Source organism: Charadrius vociferus, unplaced genomic scaffold (assembly GCF_000708025.1).
Source record: "Charadrius vociferus isolate BGI_N301 unplaced genomic scaffold, ASM70802v2 scaffold750, whole genome shotgun sequence".
Lineage (NCBI taxonomy): Eukaryota > Metazoa > Chordata > Aves > Charadriiformes > Charadriidae > Charadrius > Charadrius vociferus.
The window spans coordinates 181,918-194,496 of NW_009646309.1; the positions used below are offsets into that span (position 1 = coordinate 181,918).

At 42.3% G+C, this 12,579-nt stretch overlaps 2 protein-coding genes across 2 annotated transcripts in view; one reads left to right on the forward strand and one right to left on the reverse strand.

Moving 5' to 3' along the window:
- MAP1A (microtubule-associated protein 1A) overlaps positions 1-8,105 on the reverse strand; it is a 62,840-nt gene extending 54,735 nt beyond the window's left edge. The window contains exon 1 of the mRNA XM_009884662.1: positions 8,009-8,105. The gene's annotated coding sequence lies outside the window, so the exon portion shown is untranslated. The remainder of the gene's footprint in view (positions 1-8,008) is intronic.
- The window catches only part of TP53BP1 (tumor protein p53 binding protein 1), a 57,703-nt gene that overhangs the window by 6,371 nt on the left and 38,753 nt on the right, over positions 1-12,579 (forward strand). The window lies entirely within an intron of this gene.

The following is a 12,579-nucleotide window of genomic DNA, read 5'->3' on the forward strand; positions in this document are numbered from 1 at the left end:
GATAGCTGTTGGGCTATTTAAAATCCCCTAGCTGGATTGAAAGCAGCTGCTAATGTTCATGTAGAGAGAACCATTTTCAGAAAAAGAAGCTGTTTGAACATCAACACCAACAGATATCAGGAACCATACTTTCCTTGTGCTGAGAAGTAATTATTTTGAGCATTTCACCTTGCACCATGTCAATTTTTATTGGAAAGAGACAGTCCCTCTCACCTGGAACTATTAACATCCAGCACAAGGAGACACTGTACATGATCTTGAACTACTATGGCAGCCAGTGGCAACCGACAACTGTGCAAAAGTGCACCCAGGGCTACCCTCGCCAGACAAGCGCACACAAACCTTCAGTATTTCACCCGGAATTGGTTTGACACTTCCATTCATTTTTCTCATCATATCACCCTGTCCCTCCTTCAGACCATTTAATAGCTTCCAAATTCCCTGTAACACATACAAAGTTTGTCATGCGAGGTCCTCCATAATTGTTCCGACCTTTTCCTGTTCTGCTGCTGCCACCCAGGACTATCCCTTTTCCCTTCAGGCAGGTCATCATCACATCCATGCTTGGTTTCTTGCTGTTCCTACCATCCACACCCTGTAAACTATGCTGTGAGCTTTCCCCTGCAGCAGAGTCATGTTGTTTGTGATACTCAGAAAAGAGACAGCAAGTTAGTGTAGAAAAAAAGAAACCCCAAAACCAAATCAACTTTCACGAGGTGCATTAGGTATCACCTGTGTAACCACCTCACCATTACCAGTGCTGTCCTCAGCTTTTCTCCTCTTGCTTGTATCACATTTGAGACTCATTTGTTCCTCATCATCTCTAAACACTAAAAACTTGTCAGAAGGATAACTGTGCCCTCTGTTACCACAGAATACTGCAGTTACATTTTGATTTCAGCTTCAAAGACTAAGTATTAACATAACACAAATACAGTTTGGAAATAACTACTGTAACCCAGTGAGAAATTGCAGATATGAAAGTCTTGGGATATTCTGCTAGGTAGACTGCTTTACTTAGTCATATTGTATTCCCAGCCTTCACCTTTTGTTTCTTGCCAGTGGTGTCAAACTTGTACTGGTTGTCGCAAGTCTGTAGAGTGAGAAGCCTTTTGCATTAAATAGAAGGTCAAAGAACTACTTTGGCTTTAAAGTAACTGCTGAGCTCCAGCTGACTTTTCCCTAAACTTGGAACGCAAACATTAACCAGTAAGGAAATCATATTCTGAGATTAATGCACATACTTCTGAAAAGAATAGTTTTATCCTCCAGAGACATTGCTAAGCATACCAGTATGGAGGTACATGTCTCACACAAGCCAGACTGCGATCTTTCATAAAAACATTAACTGGAAGAGATTTCATGAGATCTCTTGTACAGCCTCTGCTCAGAGGAGTGAACACCAAGCTATGAATACTATGAGGAAAACCAGTTACAGCCACTCTTCTCTATGCCCACAGCAGGAACAAGAGGGCACGTACGGGGTAGAGCGGAACAACTCCCACGGTTAAAAAAGTTTCTAGTTTTATTTATGCCCATCTGGAAGAGAATGGCAATTAACACACATCTTCATAGGGCTGTTACAGGATATGCAAGTTGCATATAAAGTTAAAATTAAAAAATGAAGTTAAAGTATTCGTCTCTAAGCTACACTAGCTCCTGCTGCAGTCTTCAGCTGTATGGACTGTCATCATTTTCTATAGCTCTAGACAGCTGCTTAAACATTTTAAGTTGTGGCCATTATTCCCATGCTTATTCCTTTTGCCTCAGTATTCTTCAGTCCATGGACAGACCCCTTCTGAGGGATCATCTTGCTGCATTTCAAGATCCATGCTTACTGAATCGGTCAACAGGAACATGCAAGTATCTAGTTTGAGGCAAGCCTGCTCTCTGAACCTTCATAATCCCAAAGCCCATCTCTGCCTGGCTGTTCCTGCCTTAAGTGCTTCCAGGGCACTCTGTTAGAGAATGACATACGCCAGCTGTACACAGTCGCGACAAACCAAGTAGCTACCTATAGAAACTGATCTGCTCCAAAGACCAGACCGTGTTCACTAGGTCACTGGGCCAAAATATCTCACATCTATACCGCTGACCACACCAGAAGCAGGAACAGCTGAGAGCCAGCCACACTTTTCCTTTCCCAAAAAGGTACTAGAGCAAAGAGATGCTGTGCAGGGTTGGCAGGGATGTGTGGTCCCACAGGAAATTCTGCAGATGTGTAATGATGGGGAGGGGCTCCAAGGAAGAGTGGCAGCATATCTCGTGCCACATCATTAAGCTGCAATTCTCCAATTCAGGATCAAACCTCTACAGACAATTTCAGCGCCCTTCCTGAAATCACATGCGCTAAGATAAGACGAGTCTGCCCTACAAAGGGAGTCATCCCAAACTGTTTAATATGATTAAGATCCTTCAGGATACCACAATATCAAAAAAGCAGCATGGTAAGAGATTTTCGCAGTATTAGCCACTGCTAGCAGAGAGACTGCAGTAGCGCTAAGTCACCCTGCCTTTTCCTAAGGAAAAGAATCTGACTACCACCCACTTCGCTCCCTGACTCTTGTCAACCAGGCAGCTTCCAAAGCTATCGAACTCCTGAAGACATTACATCTGTAACAAAAACAACTTCCATCATCTTCCAGAAAACAAGCGCATTTGGAAAGAGACTTGTCAAAATAGCCACATCGAACCATCCTGAAGCATAAGGACACTTTTACTCAACAGACCCACAGGACAAACTCAGGGACAAAGGCAAGACCAGCTAAGGGGCTTAGAGGCTTGCCCGGGGCATCTCTGTGTAAATAAAAGGTGTAAGTTAGGACAGAAAACCCAGTCTTTTTAGACAGTATGTCACTCAAAACTTGCCTGCACAGCTCCAACTGATCAACGCCGTTAACGCTTCCTGTAGCAGTTGCCCAAATTGTAACTAACTCATGGCAGCTACAATAGTGCTGTTCATGCTAAACGGGGTTAGGAATCCATGCCAGGGGTTACTTTTACAGCGTACAGGAGAAGAGCAGCCTCCCTCAGATTAGATTACTGAATTTGATAGAAAATAGCTTATCTGGTGTATTGCTTTTGAAGAGATAACAGTATCTGGGAAATGTCTGACACTGCAAGAGCTACACCTGCATAAACAAAACCTAATCTTGAATTGCAGCACCTCAAGAAGCCACATATAGAGACTATTCTTCAATATATCCTGCATCCTTATTTGCTATAGGATGAACTACAATTGCACTTGATCCCAGGTAACAAACACTTTGTTGAACAGACACTGGGACAGACTGGTCAGGGACAGCGTGCAAGTTCCTCCAGGAGAAGCTGGGGATTGTCCTGCAATACAGAGTGCATCCCGTCACTGTCTAAACTCTGCCACTGTTTCTCCGCAGTGTTACATAAGTACAGCACCACCAGAGTCTTAAGGAACAATCTGAACCAAATCCAGAGCTTTCTTCATCGCACAGATTAATATACAGAAACACGGGAAATCCCTACATCAAGGAAGAACGTGAACACATGTGTTTCTTCAGTTCTACCAGACCCTGCAGATAGTTATGGCTGCTTAAAGTCTGCACTGTGGCACTAGAACCATTACTGCAGAAAGGAAAACAGATATCAACTTCCCACTTTGCACTGTCAGAATATAGAAAACAGACTTACAGAACACAAACTATTCTACTAAAGTGACAGGCCATTGTTCTGCTGCTCAGCTGAGCAACCAATATTGTCAAATTAAAGCATAGTTATGATAATTAATCTGTATTTCTAAATAGATGAGGAAATTACTGCTACTGATCAGCAAGTTTGTCAGTGAAGCATGCAAACAGACTATAGAATTGCTCATGTTACTGGAATCCTACCCATCCCTATGCATGCCTTAGCTCTTTCCTGAGCAAATATTGAACGTTTCCTATCACATGCCTGTCTAATGTAAGCACTATTGGGAAAACAGGTCAGGATCTTTAGACCGTCATGTGATAAAGCAAGGATTTTTCAGGTCCAGCGATATCACAGCACTTTATTAAGCAGATTAATGCTAGCCTAGCCATTATCTTACAAATACAATGTTAGCAGTAAGAATACGTCCTTAACATCACAATGGATGAATAGCAAGAACCTACAATCATTTAAGGCCACACGACTAATATCTCATATTTTCCAGATAATTAGACCTGAGTGAGGAAGCCCACAGGAGGTTTCATGGAACCTCACAGGACTCCTACAGAAATCATTTCTGGGGAGAAGATAGGTAGCATTTTAAAATGTTTAATACATTAATACATTTAATATTTGCAGTTCTAGGGGAAAGCCTTCAGACAAGAGGTCTGGCCATATGTTACAGGTGGGCAGAGTCTATCTAATTCAGTTTCCTACTTTACAGCCTGAATCAAGATAATGCTTCAGGCTCCAGTTACATTGCTCTAGAGTTAGAGCCCTCCTGCGATACACAAATGGAGACATGGTTGTAAGATTAAGTCAACTTTTACATCTTGTTCACCTGCAGAACCACAAGGTCATGGCCATCACACAGGCTTTTACAGAGCAGCTATTTACTGGCTCATGAAGAGCTTGAGAGTTAAAACAGGCCACAAAGAGAACTGGTAGCCAGAGACCCTACAGGGTAACACTGAACCATCTACTATCTCCTACACATGCTGGAATTTTGCTATTTCTTGTTTTCAGACAGGAGTCTAACCTAGGGGTGACAAACACACACATCACCATTATCCCAGATGAAAACTAGATCATAACAAAAAACAAAAGCAAAGCAAAAATCAAAAGTTTTATACCTTCAGTTATCAGTGTGTTTTGATTGTCCAAAGTTAGGGTTATGCCAGTTATACTAGTCAAGAAAGGATTCAACAGAAGGGGAGGCTATCAGCTCAGTTCAAGCCATTCAACTGTCGCTCTAGCAGTCTCTTCCATATAAATATGGGAGCTTCCAGATCCACGTTATACCTAACAAACACAGCCCTTCAACAGGAGCTAGTGATCAGGTTCAGTTAGATGTCTTCCTCTCCAGTTGATTCCTTTCAGATTTGAGATCATTATTTTTTTGTAATGCAAAATAGATCAGACAGATGTTTGGATGTTGGATTGCTACCCCTTGCACCGGTATTCAGCTACAGTGACAGCTACAAGATGGAAAACTTTTCATTGCTTGCTACAGTAGTATAACGTTGTAAGAGGCTGTATCAGACAGTTAGGGGCTGTAGAGTTTAAATCCTCAGAACACTTGTAGAAAACTGGGTGTCTAATAGGTCACTGCTTAACTAGTTGCAATAGTAGGAGACAACTTGAGCGTGATACGATTGCCTCAGATGTTGTTCTATCTTTTCTCAGTTCTACTAGACAAGTCAACTAAGTTCTTCCACAAGGCACCTCTGTTTCTCAGAACAGAAGCGACTGTGATTGGAGAGTAAAAATAACATTCCTGTCTGATGTTCTTCTAGAGGTGAGATCAAGTCTGTCAGACCCAGATCATAAGTCTTTGTCGTATATGCAACAAGATGCCACCTGACCTGTCATTACCTACAGACATTAACTAATCAGAACTAAATTTATGTAATGGCACACTGGAGTCCACCAATATCTAAGGAGTGTCTGTGGGTGCACAGGTGAACAGAAACCCTTCATTCATGCTGTTTGCTTCTGTACTTAATTTCTTCTTCCTTTCTGCCTCAGTCAAGATTTAATGGTTTGAAATATGTATTGTGTGTTCTGTAATAGTCAGACTTAAGTAACATCAGATGGGATGACAAAGTGCCCCTGTTTTGGCTCATCCATTTCATAACCCACCCGAAGGATCCCTTTCAAATATGTATCCAAATTCCTTTCTGAACCACACAAGCTTCTTGCCAAGGGATGTTGTGGAAATAAATTCTATGGCTCCACTATCAGTTAAATGTGCAACTGTATCACCATATTTTCTTTTGAGTGTGACTTCCACCAGTTTCATTTAGTACCCCCTAGTTCTTGCTCATCTCTTTAGTCAATTCTTTTCCAAACTGAAGCATCTCAGCTTGCTTGATCATTTCTTCAAAGAAAGCTACTCCAGACCTCCGACCAGCCTTGTTACCCCTCTGAGCTCTACTGCAGTTCCACTACATTTGAGATAAGGGGACCCAAACTGCAGAGTATTCAAGATCTGGGATCTAATATACAGTGCCATGATGATTCTTGTTTCATTCTCTGTTCTTACCCAGTAATTCCTAACACTTTATCCACTTTGTTTGCTGTCAACCACTGAATTCATGCTTTCATGAACTGTATCTTAACAACAGGATTTCATTCCTCCATGGTAATGGTCAGTTCAGAACCCACCTTTTTTTTTTTTTTTTAATTTGAAGCTACATTTCGGGGTTGGTTTTGCATATGGGCATTTACACAGCTTAAATTCTTCAGTCAGGACTCAGCATTACTGAGTCCTGAATGATTTTGCATTATCAAACTTGCCTCACTGCTCACCCTTTAACGTTTAATTAGCTATGTTAAGCAGCATGTACCTTGCTGAACTCAAGTGGCAATCCACCTCCATTGACGGAGCTGGCTATTTACATCAGAACTTCTGTTTACCCATTCTTCTCTCAGTAACTTTTCCTTACCAAAGCCTGGCCCCTAACTCTGCAGCCAACAGGCTTCTGTAAGCAGACTTCATGGACTTAGATGCGCCAAACATTTTTAGCTGGTAGACAAAATCACTTATCTATGCTTGCTGATCTCTTCAAAGAATTTCAAGACATTTGAAAAGCAGGACTTCCCTTCGCAGAACCAATGGTGACTCTTCCCAGGTAGACACTAATTCTGCCTTTAATTATAGGTACTACTGATTTGCCCAGTAGACCTGACAGTTGGTTAACAGATCTGCTACTCCCCAGATCCTTTGTGGAACCTTCTTTATGGACTGGCATCATGTTTATCACCCTTTGCTCCTCAGGAACCAAGTAAGGGATGTGAGAGGGATACATGTTGCTAATATCAATCCAGATATTTCAATTCTGAGCTGTAAGAATTCTCGGGTAAATGTTATACTCACGGTGACTTGTTAGCGCTTAGTCTATTTGTACCACAGACTCTGTTATAGCTGCTTCAAATTTAGACAGATCTTCTCCTGCGTGTTTCAACTGGTGTGTTTCATACACAGTGTTTTGAGTGTGTGTGTGTGTATACACACTGCTTTGCAAGGAGGGAGACTTTCTATTCCCATGTTAGAGTCATTGGCAAGTTAAGAGACCTCTCAAGTCAGAGGCACATTTGAGAAGAGTCCAGGTACCTTTTGTCACAGCTATCCACTAGGAGAACAGCTTCCCCAACTGGAAAATATACTCAAAAGCTTTGACAAAAGTGTAAAACATACAGTGAGCTATAAGACAGTCTTATTTTAAAACTATTTTGCAACAGTGTCATCTGCGCTTACTATAGCAACTTCACCATACATTACATAAAAGTATTATAAACAGCCTAAACAGAGTTCAAGCTTTTCACAAGCTAAGCAAGCACGCTTTCTAACTGTTAATGTAATTTTTATAACGCTCTTATTCATTGTTCTTCTCAGGAAAGTGAGATAGGCCTTCAAAAAAGGGATTCAGATTACACGCTGTTTGCAACACATTTTGTGCATACAAAAGTACATTCTAAAAACCAAAAGGAAGAGAGATAATAAATAGCTTACAAAGTAAAACTATATTGTGCCACCTATTGTGCCAAGGTACAGAAGACAGAGACAAATTCTAACTTACTAGCTTAATAGGCTTCTAAACAGCACATGTTTCTATTCACTCTATTCTCAGTAGTAAGGTATGTAATTTTAAGTTAAATTCCTTGCACCCAACAGATCCTTAAGATGGTTTTTCTTCATTAGTATTCATGTCTGCAGAAGCCTGGACAAACAAGTCACAAATTGAATTTGACATTCTAAATCACAATCAGCTTTATTCTGTTTTGGTTTTTTTAAACCCAAAAGAAAAGTTACAAGTTAATGCTGATGAACCAAAAAGCTGACCTTTGACTTCTGAAGAAAACTGAGCCAGGTGTCTGGTTACAAAGAGTCGCAGTTGCTGATTCAGGTCACAGGACAGAATATTAATGTTCCAGGAACGAATTCCTGCGAAATAACAAAAAAAAAAAAAAAAGAATAGTGAGCTGTTATTACATTTACTCCAGAAACAGAAGTGAAGATAGAGAAGTTCACAGGACACACAAGAACCAGTGATGCTCTTCCAAAAGAGCATATTCAGGATGGAAAAAGTCTTCAGAAGCAGAGGGCCAGAAGATGCTTACCTTCCATCAAACACCCACCCCTGAAGTACACACAGTAAGCAAGTCTTCATTCAGCTTGGGCTTCACGCAAGTGAAACAAGCTACAAGGGACTAAGGATGAATAAATTATACCACTGCCTAACCAAGCAATGTATGTTATGTTATGCACCACGTTACACGTGTTCCACATCTTCTGCATTACCCAGCACTGGTCACTAGTAGAGACAATCTGCTGGAAGGTTAAACTACTAAACAGCTCCGCGACACCAGCCTCTCTGCTCTTACAGCCTCTGCATCCTCTAAGGCACAAAAGCCCCCACCCTCCCCCTCCTCCATCTAATCACTTCTTCAAAGCCTCTGATCCCACTGAGACCCTTTGAGTTTGTTCTTTAATCTATATAATCTTTGTAAGTTAATCGCCTTCATATCACAGCAGGAAGCAGCATCTGCTCCCAGAGCAAGTGGCACCACGCCATGCTGGGGAAGTCACCTGCAGACCTCAGTGTGAGCAGTTGTACATTCTGGATGACACCAAGCACTACAGATCACAGATCATCACATCCCAGTAAGGAGCAGCCTCTCCTAGATGGTGTGATACTACACTTTGGCACCGTGAACAAAACCAGGACATCAGTGTGAATCACTGCTACAGCCTCTTGTGCTGCTGCCTGCTGAAGCACAGATGTTGAAGGCCAATGCCACAGACTTGTAAGACTTAACTGAAACAAGAATTTCAGCCCCAGTGTTTAATGATGGGGCTGAGAACTGAGAGTTCTTCCACCATCTTCTGGAGACATGTCCTTTCTTGCATAAAATATAAAGTTTTATCACATCTGATATCCGCCTTCTTTCAAGCGAAGCACGTTGATTTTTCATGGAGGTATCATTCCCAACTGCTGCAGTTCTAGTTCTCCAGCACAATAACTCCACACCATGCAGCAGCTTCTGCTGGTCACCGGATACAAGCTCCAGCTTTCTACACGCAACCAAGACAGAGTTAGTATTTATTGCATCACACAGGTCAGTAGTCTCAGGGCCTGCAGAATCTACAGCAGCTCAAGAAAACTTTGTTCTTAGTTTCTTCTTCTGGTGACAGCTGACACAGTAGAGTAATATAGCTTATTACTAGTTTATAGTCTGCACTGCAGAGTGCACAAAAAACCCTCAGTAAACTCTCTGAACATCAGGGACACACACAAAACCAAAAACTCCACAACTTACCACCACATTCAGTGTCACAGAAGATCTCTTCCTTTCAGTTTGGGCATGGGATAGGAATGAGTGAAACATAACAAAAGACGGAGCAAGAAGGTGAACAAAATATTTTCCTATTTATACTCTTGGAAACCATGATTGTTTAAACAAATGTCCAACAGAAATGCATCTTAGTGCAGTACTGCTGAACATTCTGACCTGGACAGGAACGAAGTAGCACTCTGCAGGGCAAATCCTGCTGACTCGAGCTGCTGTGTCACTATTGTGGTGTCCTACTGCAGCAATAAATGCTATTTGAGGTACTGCTACATCCTCTAGGATGCAGAAAGAAGAGATCCTCTTTCAGAGCAAGGAAGGGGAAGAGTGAAATTATTATCTCACTCATCATCCTATTTGCAACAATTTATTCAACGTTTTTCCCCTCCAGGTAGTCTGAAGTTACTCCTAATCAATTTATCATCCCATGGCACAGGAGCCAGAACATTGTTCTTGCTGATTAGGATCCTCTCTACCTCCCGACACAAGAGCACAGACTATACTATAATAAGGTTTCTCAATATTCATGCTCTTTGCACGTGCACAGCTTGGGTAAGGTACCACGCAACTCATTGGTTTTCCATCTCATTCCTTATGTTCTTGTGAACTGTTTTATTTCCTGCTTAGTTAATTGGCTTATAAGATTTGTCATTTCCCCCTAACACCAGACCTAGTCTTCCAGATATTGTTTCAAAATAGGACAAAAGTCACACAGGAACAGAAAAATAAGACCAGTATTTACTAGACAGCATTTTAAAATAAGTGTTATTCAAGCATCCCACAGACTGGGAGTCTGCCTAAGAAGCAGGCCCTGCCTAAGGAGCACTTCACATGGAAATAAGCAGGCTCCCATGATGTCCTGTATTCACTATTCCATTCTCCTGAACCAAGGTATAGGAAGAAGTCTGGGAAAGCACACTTTTTGGATCAGGGGGAACGAGAGATTTATTCACTGCAAAATCTCTTTGCGGTGCGTTTTTTTTTGTTTGGGTTCTTTGTTTGTTTTTCTCATAGATAGGATGCCACAGCCAACAGAACAAAGGCACAAAACAAAACCCGGCTTTTACATGCTTTAGAAAACCCTATCTAGATGTATAACATGTAACACTTAGGACCAGCTTTGCTTGCCGTCTTCATTTGCCAGTTTTGTTACTCTGGTCGTTAGCAGAGCTATAAGCCCCTCACCACACTTACCAAGTTGCAGAAAAATGCTTCTCTCAAGGGCAGAAGCATTTCGTTATTTACACTGCTTTGTTTCCCAAGGAAATAAAATCATCTGCTCAGCAGCCTCTTCTACTCTCACACAAACCTCACGTGAACCCTCTCCAGCAAGCAAGCACTTAAGAAATGGGAGTCATGATGTATGTACCATTTCCACATTTCTTGAACTCTCTGAATCAAGAGTATAGCTGTCACCAACACTAGAATATGCTGTCTGTTGACAGACCTCAAGACCCTGCTGTCATTTTAACTATTCTTACTTTTTATATCCATCTTCCAATTTGCAGATCTTGGTCTATTTCCAGATGAGGTCATTCTCCCATTTCACAGTGGGGAAAACTCTATGACTCGCTCAAGGTCCTACTCCAAGTCAGTGAAAGAGGAAAGTCCGAAATCCAGGTTCCTCACTCCTTCAGCAGTTCACTTTTACTGTTAGTAATTTACCAGTACTGCTCACATGGCTCCATGCACGGAAGTGTCTGCACTTGGCAGAATTTCCGTAGGTTTCTAGTCAGACAAAACTAACTGTCAAACTTACTTCTGCTGTGACAATTGCAATTTATGTTGAAAAAATGGTATTTATTTTTTGTTTCCAGTGGGAATTCCCCGGTTATTGGCATACAACCACAGAATCAAAGAGCAAAGTTCATTAGGTTACAGTCTGATCTGTCACTATTTCAAAGATTGAGAGAATGGATAAAGATGCAGGTTGGCACACCAGTTCAGCGAAGTGCTAAGCACAGATGATCCTACTGTTGTGCAGAAAGCAGGAGCAGCCCCCTTCAGAGAGGGACTTTCGGAGGCAAAGTGGTGATAATCTGATGTACACCTACTGAATAAAGCCATCCCTTGGAGGAGAGAAAGAAACATTCAAAGTACCTGGTAAGTGGCCTGCCAGCAAGGATGGATGGAAGAGATGCTGAAGTGGAAAAATTGGACAAGATTTGGCATTTTTACATCCGCCCCCTCTCAAATTGCACTGTCCATCTGTTCCTCAGTACTGTTGATGCTTGAGAGGAAAACAGTCATAGAACCATTGGCCAAACTGTGTTATTCAGAGACAGTTACCACTGTTATCACTGGCATCTTTTAAACCTGTGTGTCTTAGAAATAAGGGGTAAGGGGAGAAGAGGCACAGGCAAAGTCAAAAGGCTGTTACTACATTTCTTGGGGTGTACTAAACTGCTTATCAGAACAGGGATGCCCTTCAGGTCCTGATATAGCTGACAACCTCTCCTTTCTCTTTTTCTTAGGGACCATCAGAAACCGCCACAAAGGAAGAACTGCCATCTCACCACCTCCCCCCCCCCCGGGGTTTATACAGCACTGCATCTAACACACAAAGACAAATTCACTGCCAAGGCCTCTGGGTGCCACCACCCAACAGATGACAAAGGAGCAAAGTGTTGGGGCAGTCCCCTATTGCCTTGTGCCACTCCTGAATCAGTTCAGCCATGGTTGTGGCTTGTCCCCCCTCGGCCTCACTGGTCCCCGCAGTTGCCCCTCAGGCAGGGGGAGGCCATAGCACGACAGGCCCCTGTTTGTGCTTCCCCTGACACTGCAGTGACCCGTCCAACGAGACTAATCCTCCAGTTCATATGACAGAAGCTCGGGGTAAAATGGAAATAAGATGTAATGCACTGACATGCTAATAAAATAGAAACTTGGGGAAATTAGAGCCGTAAAATGCCATCAAGCTTAAAGACAGTCAAACCCAAGGTTAACCGCGTTTCACCAACGCAAATAGAGGAACGCTCGGGGGGAGAAAGCCGATACACCCATTGATGGCCCGATGGCCGCGCACACGCCCGCCCGGCCCCCCGCCGGCGCCATCTGCCACCG